The 10,628-nt window shown below is 53.3% G+C and overlaps 1 long non-coding RNA gene across 1 annotated transcript; it reads left to right on the top strand.

Annotated features, from left to right (window-relative positions):
• Window positions 1-1,080: 1,080 nt before the first annotated feature.
• Window positions 1,081-8,741, top strand: LOC129148114 (uncharacterized). Its single transcript, XR_008555295.1, has 4 exons — window positions 1,081-1,236; window positions 1,291-1,586; window positions 8,516-8,595; window positions 8,702-8,741. It is a non-coding gene; the product is annotated as an uncharacterized LOC129148114 (long non-coding RNA).
• The last annotated feature ends 1,887 nt before the right edge of the window (window positions 8,742-10,628 follow it).

Genomic DNA, 10,628 nt, shown 5'->3' with positions numbered 1-10,628 from the left:
TGTGCAGGGCACCCCCGACCCCACAAAAACCATCCAGCCCAGGTGCCCGTAGGGCTGAGATGGAGAGACATTGGCTGGTGGGCTGCCGGGAGCCCCTGGGCCCGGCCTATGGCAGGTGGAGAGGCCCAGGGCCTCCGGGCTGGACCTGGAGCTTGTCCTGTGCGGATACTATGAGAGCCTGGCCACCCTGGACTCGGGGACAGAGAAGTGAGCAGGTATGTGTTTGGGGAGCTGGACGACACCCCAGACAGGGCTGGGGCCCAAGGCTAGAGCTTGTGGTGGGTTCAGCGTGCCAGAGGGGCTGTGCCAAGCTTGCTTCCAGGCCAGCAGTCCCAGAACAGTGTGCGTGCCAAATGTACAAATTCCTATGAGGATCTGTGGATGCCTCGCTCTGAAGCATCCAGGCCAGTGTCAGCTGAGCATCCCTCTTCCCTCCTCCCTCCTGCCTCCTCCCTCCTCCCTCCTCCCTCCTCCCTCCTCCCTCCTCCCTCCTCCCTCCTCCCTCCTCCCTCCTCCCTCTTCCCTCCTCCCTCCTCCCTCCTGCCTCCTCCCTCCTCCCTCCTCCCTCCTCCCTCCTCCCTCCTCCCTCCTGCCTCCTGCCTCCTCCCTCCTCCCTCCTCTCTCCTCCCTCCTCCCTCCTCCCTCCTCGAGAGCCTTAGGGCCCGGCACCCAGTGTGGAGCCTGAGTTCCTGTGCTGTGGAGTCCTGCCACCCAGAGCGCTGTGCACCCTTGAGCAGGTACCCAACGTCTCTGAGCCTCAGGCCCCTCATCCGTCAAGGGGGCACAGCCCACCTCGCTGGGCTGCTCTCTCGGTAAATGTTATACGCTCTCTCACCCAGAGAAAGCAATGACGAGTGTCACCAGGTAGAACTTTGTCATATTTGGGCCGGGCTCTACTCGCCCCGATGTTCACATCAGCTGTGAATACTGACACACAGCACACGTGTGTCTCCACGTGTGACACGTCGCGAGGTGCCCGCTGCCACTGTGACATCAGTGTGCACAGCCTCACTGTGGGGACAATCTGTGCTTAGGACATGCCCATGACCCCCACCCCCTCTCCCCCCTCCCAATCTCAGCTGCCTTCGCTTACCCAGCCCTCCACGCCCCCCCTGCCCCCAACCCCCTCCCTCTCCCAGCATTCCAAGCGGCCGAGGCTGACCCTGTCTCTCTCCATGATTTAGGTTTTGGAGAAGGACCGGAGAGGATTTGTTTTGACGTTTAAAGGCAATCCAGGTAATGAATGGCAGGGGCGGCGTCCACCTCCCCGCCCGTATATCTGCGCAACAGTATCTATTTCTGACGCAGCTGACATGCCATTTCCTCGGGCGGCGCAAGGCGGGCTCGGCTCTAAATTAAACTCGTCTCCGACCCCTCGGATCTGCAGGCCGTTCGGGGGCAGACCTGGCGAGGAAGCAGGAGAGGCCTGCTGGCCGGCGGTGATGTATGGAGCGGAGGGGAGCCCCGGGCGCTGGAACCGAGGCCCCCTCTGCGCATTAACGAATGACAGAGGATGTCCCCAAGTCTCCTAATCACCTCTAATGCGCACGTGTGGAAGCGAACTTTCAAGCAGGCGAGATAAGCGGGTCAGACAAAGAAAACAAAATAAAGTCCTATCATTGCTTCTCCCGGCTGGGGAGGGGCGATGCCTTTGGTTAAGAATTGACCCTAGGTATTTGAATATATAGATTTGTCTACCTGTGAGAGCAAGAGCTCCCTGTCAAGGCAATATATTCAAGAACTAAGTGGGGCCCGGCCGGTGTGGCTCAGTGGTTGAGCGCCGACCTATGAACCAAGAGGTTTGATTCCTGGTCAGGGCACATGCCTGGGTTTCAGGCTCCATCACTAGTGTGGGGTGTGCAGGAGGCAGCCAATCAATGATGTTTCTCTCTCATTGATGTTTCTCTCTCTCTCTCTCTCTCTCTCTCTCTCTCTCTCTGTCTCTCTCTCTCTCCCCCCTTCCCTTCCTCTCTAAAACCAATAAAAACATTTTTTTAAAAAAGAATCACGTGGGGACCCTCTGTCTAGGATGTTCAGAAGGGCTTCTTGCACTAAGGAGCAAATTATTGGAATAGAAACCTGCCACGACCATGTCCGTCCTCCAGCGCCGAGGATTCTGGGAAGACTAGCTCCCAGGTTCACTGCATCCTGCCAGGGCAGTGCCTACTTTGGGAACAAACCCAGGCGAGGTGGGCTAAGAAGCTGGACTCACAGAAGCCACCAGAGGACCCCTTTAGAGCAGCGGTCGCCAACCTTTCGGACCTCACGGGCCACCAGGGGTCCACGGACCTCCGGTTGGCGACCGCTGCTTTCGAAGGCTTCTTGAGATGTCGTCTCTGGAAACAGTATTTCTGTGGTAACCCGCCGGGCCGTCCTAGGTTACCGTATTACACACTGGCGGCACACATCACTGTGGGGGCAGAGAGCCCCGGGGTGGAACCCCGACTCTGCCACTTATTTGCCGAAGGATGTTGGGGCGAGTTACTTAGCCTGTCAGTGTTCTCGTCTACAATATCGGGGTGATTATCTGTCCATCGAAGGTTAGGAAATCATCCAGGTGAAAGCTTCTGTTGGCACCCTAAATTCGTACTCGCTCATCTGCAAAGACAAAATCAACACGTGGCAAAGCCTTCATGCAAAACACAGACGTTAGAAACAGAAGCAAACACATCCTGAAATTTCACCTCCTGGTATCCTTGCTGCCTCCCCTCTGATAGATTTTTCTATGTTTGCTTCAATAAGTTTATTTTTTTTCATCAGAAAAAAAGAGAATAAACTGGAAACATGAAATATTAAAGCTTGATGCTACTCTTACAACATTCTGTGTGATCGCCTACAAGTCAACTATTACCTCCAACATCCTTTGCTAAACCATAGCAGGCTGCAGTACTAAGAATTAGGTGCAAGAAAAACTCAGATTTGGGATCTAGTCTCCATCATCCTCTCCATCACCCCCCCCCCCGTCATTATTACCACCACCATCATCATCTCCACAGTCACCTGTGATCATTATCATACCCACTATGGCCATCACCACCAGTTATCATCACCACTGCTAACAGCATTCTTTCCATCAGCACCATCTCCACCGCCAGCAACATCACCGCAACTGCCACTTCCACCATTGCCATCACCATCACCATCACCACCATCCCACCATCACCATCACCACCATCACCACCATTACCCTCACCATCACCATCTCCATCACCATCACCACCATCACTACCACCACCATCACCACCACCACCATCACCACCATCACCACCATCACCATTATCACTATCATCACCATCACCATCATTACCACCACCATCACCACCATCATCATCATCTCCACAGTCACCTGTGATCATTATCATACCCACTATGGCCCTCACCACCAGTTACCATCACCACTGCTAACAGCATTCTTTCCATCAGCACCATCTCCACCGCCAGCAACATCACCGCAACTGCCACTTCCACCATCACCATCATCACCACCATCTCCATCACCATCACCATCATCACCATCACCATCACCATCACCATCACCACCATCACCATCCCCATCATCACCACCAATCACCACCATCACCATCCCCATCCCCATCAATCCCCACCATCACCATCACCACCATTACCCTCACCATCATCACCACCATCATCAGGAGAAATTATGAAGTGCCCCTGGGCAAGTCACTTCAGCGCTCTGGATTCTGTGCTTGCATCGCAGGCCCGTCTGCATATCTTGAATCAAGCATCTACCAGTACATGACCCTACGGGAACTGTAATGGTCCTTCCTTAAATCACCCTTACCAGGGTCCCAGGGGGCCTACTGGGCATGCAGTGCTAGGTGCCAGCCTCTGACCACGCGCTAACATGGAGATGTGCAGTAACATTCTCTGCAGCCCATAACTTGGCAGCTCTATTGAAACCCTTTCCTATCAGATGCTGAGCCTCTAAGACCCGTTTCCTTGGAAGCCTGAGCCACACAAATGCATCCAGGAAAGGGTGGGAGAGCCGCCAGCCGCACAGAGATAGCTTCCTCAGCCCAGGGCCTGTGAAGCTGGTCTTATGAGCAAAGTTCCCTCTAAGCATCCGGACCGTCTTTGATTTCCTGGACTCCGTCCTTGACCTGTTGCCTCATAGTAGAGCGTGTGTCGGGGAGACGCGATCAAGACATTCCACTGAGTTATACCACTTCCAACTATCAGACGGTGCCTTTGAACCCCTCCAACAAACCACAAACTTAGGAACTGACATTGACACAACACTCAGCGGATTCAAAACACAGGGCGGGGGAGACGGGGGGGGGAGAGGGGGGGCAAGGCTCTTTGATTAAATGTGTTTCTTTCTCTTTGTGCTCTAATGGGGTCTAAAGGTACTGCCTGGAACTTCAAAGTTCTCGCGCTTGCTTTCCGAAGAAAGTCCCCCTCGAGCTCTCAGAAGTTCCCAGCCAAGAGCAATAGGAGAGCTTTGTTATTGGTTTAAATACCCAAGCATTTCGACGGATAAACATTCAAACAAGGAAAGGAAGTCATGGAGGAGACGCGTCTCTGAAGGAAGAAAAGGATGTGAAGAAAATCAAAGTCGCGGCCGTCAAAACATCCCGCGCTCCAGAGAACCCGGCTTATCTGCGCGGCCGCCCCTTGGCAGGAACGCCTGTCTAACCTCCGTGCCACGTTTTAATCCCTCCAAACTGGTTTTAGTTTTTGCCAAGATGGATGTCGGGTCCGAATTAAAACCAGAGTCATTCGTCTTTGCCAGAGCGTTTTCTTCTTCTTCCACGACGGAAAGCCACGAAGCCGAGGTGCCTCCTGTTAGGAATGCGCCCCTTCTGAAGGGAGCGGGCCCCTGCGGTTTGCTGATAACCAGAGAGAGGCACCCTCGCAACCTCGGAGGGGCAGCGCTCCCGACGATGAATGAGGAGGCCATTAAAAACAAGACAGATGGCTTTCCAGCCCGGGGGAGAGGAGGAAGCCCTTTCTGGACGTGGCGCTGTTTTGTTTGCTAATAAAAGGGGCTTTTAAGAGGCTATGCAGCATGATTTCCCCAATCTTGGCTCACACTCCTGTCTTTGGCCCTCCTCTCTAATTTAGGGGAGAGCATTAGAATTCCAGGCACCTTTTCAAGGAAGGAAAAAGCTGGAGGAAACGCTGCCATTTGCCCCCACGTGGATGGGCCTTGAGGGCATTGTGCTAAGTGAAATAAGTCAGGCAGAGGAAGGGAAGTGTTGCATGATCTCTGTTGTATGTGGACTCTAAAAAAAAAAAACAAGTGCCCAACAAAAAAATGAACGCACAGACTGCTGGTTGCCAGAGGTGGGGAGTGGGGAGCAATGGGTAAGGGGGGTCAAAAGGTACCAACTTCCAAGTGTCAGGTAAAGAAGTCCTGGGGGCGTACGGTGAGGTGTGGTGACGCCAGGTCCCAATGCCGTCTTGTATTTGAAAGCTGCTAAGACAATAGATTTCCAAAGGTCTCATCACAAGAAAAAAATGTATAGCTCTACGTAGTAGAGTCGTAACTTTTTGGTGTGCTTTCAGGTGGTGCTCCAACCAACTGAGCCACCTGGCCAGGGCAAGATGTTATATGTCAATTATATTTCAATTTAAAAAATCAATTTAAATATATATAGATATATATATAAAAGCCCAGCGATCGGAAGGACCATAATGACTGGTGGCTATGACACGCACTGTGGCAGCCAACCAGCCTGATCCGGGCCCCAGTTGGCCCCCCAACACCCTGATCAGGGGCGGGGCTGACCGGCCAACTGTTTACAGCCCCTCCCCCTGGCTGCCCTCTCCCTCCCGATTGGGGGCGGGGCCTGCCAGCCAACTGCCCGTGCACGAATTCGTGCACCAGGCCTCTAGTATATATTATAAACGGAAAAGAATATGTTTGAAAAATCCAGGAAGCCGTTTAAAGCAAATGGCTGATGGCTTCCTTCCTTTGCTCACTGAGGAGATGGTCCTCCTGGGAGCCAGGGTCTGAATCTGCAACCTTGTCGAGAGGAAAACCCAGCCCGGCCGGCGTGGCTCCGTGGCTGAGCATCGACCTATGAACGAGGAGGTCACGGTTCGATTCCCGGTCAGCGCCCATGCCCAGGTTGCAGACTCGATCCCCAGTGTGGGGCGTGCAGGAGGCAGCCAATCAATGTTTCTCTCTCACCGACGTTTCTATCTCTCTATCCCTCTCCCTTCCTCTCTCCCTAAAAATCAATAAAAACATTTTTTAAAAAAAGAGGAACACCTAGAGATGGCCAGAAAGCGCCCACTCTCATTCTGTCCTGGGGGAAGCAGGGTGCGCTTTTGAGCGAGAAACACGGGACCAGGGTCTCGCCAACGGCGACTAGCACACCCGCATTTTGGGGGCTGAGAAAGCACCCGTTTCTCTCATCTGCTGCCAGGCGGGACCCCTCTCTCAGCTCCTATTAGCCTGGGAATTTGTAGTTGCTTTCTGGGGTCCAAGACTCAGAGCACCGTCGCTGGGGCTGCCTCACAAGCGCGAGGCTGTCTGGCTACACATGAAGCTGTCAGGGCTATTACATTCCTCCAACATGAGGGCAACAACATCCATGAGTACCTCATCCGAGGCCAACTGAAGCAGAGAGAGGAAATTAATGAGTGGCATGTCACTCGGGGGTGAAGCTGACTCATCGGAAGTGGAAAAATCATTAAGAACTTAAAAAGAAAATTATTTTGAGCGGCCTCCTTTTCCCTCGGATGCCCAGAGATGTTCCCCTCATGGTGGAAGCTACCAGCTGTTTCGCAGAAAATGAAAGTCCTCGGGGTTTGGCGGATGGAGGGCCCCTCCCAAGCCCAAGGCCATCACCCCCTTTTATCTCTGGGAGATAGGCTGGAGAACAGACAGCCCAACCCCAATTCCCACAGCCCCGGTGACGGCTGGAAATATGTGTGGTGAGTGCCCTCTAGTGGCCGAAGCTTGGCTGAAGCCGAAGAGAGATTTTCACCCTGAGCTGGGAGTTGAGTGCTTTTGAGAAGCTATTTGCAACTTGTCCGTGGCCTTGGTGCTCTGCTAATGATGGTTTTCAACCCCAGGGCGCGGGGTCTTTCGTGGTGCGCCGCCTCCAATCCTCCTGGGGAGGCGGGTGAGTTTGAACTCAACTCTGGTTTTTGAAACTGGCAAAATGCAATTTTTCTGAGAAAATGGGTCAGCCTCCAAAGCAGACGGTTCTTTGTCTGTGCGATTTCCTCCGGATGCCGAGCCCCCGACGCGGCACCTTCCTAACTTGCAAATGTCTCCGATGGCCCCAGTTTCTCTGGCAAAATCATGTTTCTCCTTCGTGCTCGTGGCGCGCCTCGCAAAGGCTCTAGGGATGAAGCAATTCCCTCGAGGAATTTTCCGAAGTGATCACCATGGAGATGAGGAAGCTCGAGGATCAGCTGCTGGCTGAAGGATTTTTCATGACAAAGAGAAAACATCCCCACAAACCCCCTAAGTGTCCAACGCCGGGGTAGAACTGATCTCTCCGAGTTCAACCGGCAAAGGGAGTGAGATGTTGTAACCAAAATGACTTGGTGCCGTGGAGAGGATCCTTTTTGCCAACAGATGGGGACACGGAGGTCAGGAGAGGGTGAGCGGCTTCCCCGGGGTCTCACATAAACCCGGTGATGGTTACGGGGATGTTCACTTTGGGATGAGTCTCTGAGCGGTCCCTTTCCTGAATAAATGTTTGTTTAAAAAGTTTTTGGTGGGCCCTAGCCGGTTTGGTTCAGTGGATAGAGCGTCGGCCTTCGGATTGAAGGGCCCCAGGTTTGATTCCAGTCAAGGGCACATGCCCGAATTGCCAGCTCCATCCCCAGTGGGGGGCGTGCAGGAGGCAGCCAATCAATGATTCTCTCTCATCGTTGATGTTTCTCTCTCCCTCCCTCTCCCTTTCTCTCTGAAATTAATAAAAAATATATTTTTTAAAAGTTTTTGGTGGGATTTTTTGTTGTTGTTAATCCTCACCTGAGGATATTTTTTCCATTGCTTTTTCAGAGAGAGTGGAAGGGAGGGAGGAAGAGAGAAACATTGATGTGACAGAGACACATCGATTGGTTGCCTCCCACACGCAGCCCCACCCAGGGTGGGAAGCGAAGCCGAAACCCAAGTACCTGCCCTTGACCAGGAATCAAACCCCAAACCACAGGCCGATGTTCTAACCACGGAGAAAAACCGTCCAGGGCTAAAAAAATAAGTTTGCCAAGCCAGGTATCTTAACTCATAATCGAATAGTCTTCTGACCCTGTGCTATCCCCAGTAAGAAAGGGAGAGGTACAAAAGAGGGGACAATGGGAACAAGGCCTCCGGTAACTAGATTTTAAAATTGCATTTAGAACATTCAAATGATGAGCCTAGATTTGCTTGCAAAGCGCTTTGTCTTTGGTGGAATGGAAGATGCTGTGAAACAAAGTCCGAAACTTGTTAGCGGGCCCAGAAAACAGCCCACTTAAAATTCCTGGCCCCTTGGGGATGGGAGATTACCAGGGAATTTCACTAACTCATATGTCCTCATTGTCATAGCAACCGTGAATGGCCATCTTGCTATCGTTTTAAATCCCCATGGCAGATTTAGAGAGAAGCAATTGGCCCACCTATCCAAGGTACCTTACAAATCCTCTCCTCTGTATCTCCGTGTCAGACGCAGAGAAATGCCGGGTGCATTTCTGAGCCCCATTTAATACTCACTTCTTTTGTGTCTGTCACCAGGAGACAATCGTGAAAAACAGCTCAGTCCCCGACCTCAACGGGCCCCCCGTCTGGCCAGGAGGAAGTTTACATCCATGAAAATAAAATTTGAGACCAATAGTAGGCAAGTGAATGCACAGTGCCTAGTCTAAGTGTTATAAATAGTGTCAGGAACAAAATCAAGAGACAGGAACTTTGAGTCGGGCTAGTCCGGATACATGTTGGCAAGGACAGGTGATGTCAATCTATGCAGCTCAGTTTTCCTACCTGCAAAATGGGCGTCATGCTAGTACCCCCTCCTGTGCAGAGTCAATAAGACAGGCCACGTGGCTAGAACAGGCAATGCTCAAGCATGCTCATTGAATACTAATTATTTTTATTAACAACTGTCTGCCAAAACCGGTGTGGCTCAGTGGATAGAGCGTTGGTCTGTGGACTGAAAGGTCCCAGGTTCGATTCCAGTCAAGGGCATGTACATTGGTTGCGGGCACATCCCCGGTAGGGGGTGTGCAGGAGGCAGCTGGTCGATTTTTCTCTCTCATCGATGTTTCTAACTCTCTATCCCTCTGTAAAAAATCAATAAAATATATTTAAAAAATAAAAACAACTGTCATCAGGTCTGGCCAGCCAGCCGGCACAGGTGGGACTTCTGGCTCCTGCGTGAGGCTCGGTGTGCAGGTTTAACCGGGAGAAAGGCTTTCTTTTCTCACTTCCTCTCCTGGGAACCACCGAATGGCGGGTGAGCGGTGCTGTGGGAGGCCCCGGGGCCCTGGACGGGAGGCGTGGCTACTGTGGAGGATTTGGTGGCGGCATTGGGGCCCAGGTTGCTGCCGGGGTAGAGGCCGAGGCCACAGAGCTGGCGGAGGCGGGCCGAGGACAAGGCCTGGATCCCCGTCACCACGCTGGGCCAGGCGACATGAAGGTCGAGTCCCATCGGGGAATCTGAGTCACTGACTTTTTCCCGGGGCGCCCCTCGAGCAGGAGGTTTGGAAAAGCAGTGCGAAAGCAGACACGGCTGGCCAGAGGGCCCCGTTCAAGGCAGCTACACCGCAGGGGACTACGGTGGACGTGTCGGTTTAGGTATTAAATGCTGGAGAAGCAGCCACGGCCATCCGCCATCCGCCGCCCGTGGGCCATCAACCTGCCACGGTCCCTGCATCCTTGTGTGGGGAGCAGGACGGCAAGCTGTGGGGAGCGGCTACAGTGTGTGGACAGGTCCAAGCCTCGGACTGATGAGAGGGCACAGTCCTCTCGTGGCCACGTGCAAGTCCCAGCTTGGAGGGCAGAGCCCTCCCAGCACAATGATAGCCAACAGCTGGAGTTGTCAGCTTGAACTTCTGGTCCGAACACGTGGCCCCACGTGCCTGAGTGATACAGGCTGCAAGTAAACAAAGCTTGATCAGGTGCATGTAATTGAGGAGGATTGAAACCCAGGAGAACGTTGTAAACACCTTGACCACGCCCTTCCTTTGCCTCGTGGCATCTGCTATAAAATAAAGACACGGTTTGTGGGTGCTGGTGCTATCTCTCAGGAAGCAGTGTCCCACCCAGCCCCAGCCTTCATTCTCTTGTCTGTCTTTTCTAAGCCTTTCACCACCCCCTCTCAGGGTCACCCTTGGCCCCTCCCGGTGCCCTGCAAAGCTCGGCCGCTGTGGCTCTGCTGGTGGCCTCATCCCCGCCCCCGGGGCCACTGGCATCGGCTCAGCCCCTGTGCCCAAGACGCTGCTGCCGACGGCCGGTATCGACAACGGCCACCCTGGGCAACTCCCCAAGGCCACCTTCATGCCACCGCTGAGACCACAGCTGTCTCACCCCAGCTCTGGAAGGAGACCGTGTTCACCGAGCCTCCCTCTCGGGCACTCACGGGTCACCTTGTAAAGAGCAGAATTTCTGCACAGAGGACCCAGGCCCCTGCTGTGGCCACCACATCATTTTATGCAAGAAAAAC

This window comes from Eptesicus fuscus, chromosome 23 (genome assembly GCF_027574615.1).
Source record: "Eptesicus fuscus isolate TK198812 chromosome 23, DD_ASM_mEF_20220401, whole genome shotgun sequence".
NCBI lineage: Eukaryota > Metazoa > Chordata > Mammalia > Chiroptera > Vespertilionidae > Eptesicus > Eptesicus fuscus.
The sequence above is the reverse complement of the archived record's forward strand: the minus strand, read 5'-3'. Positions and strand labels throughout refer to the sequence as shown.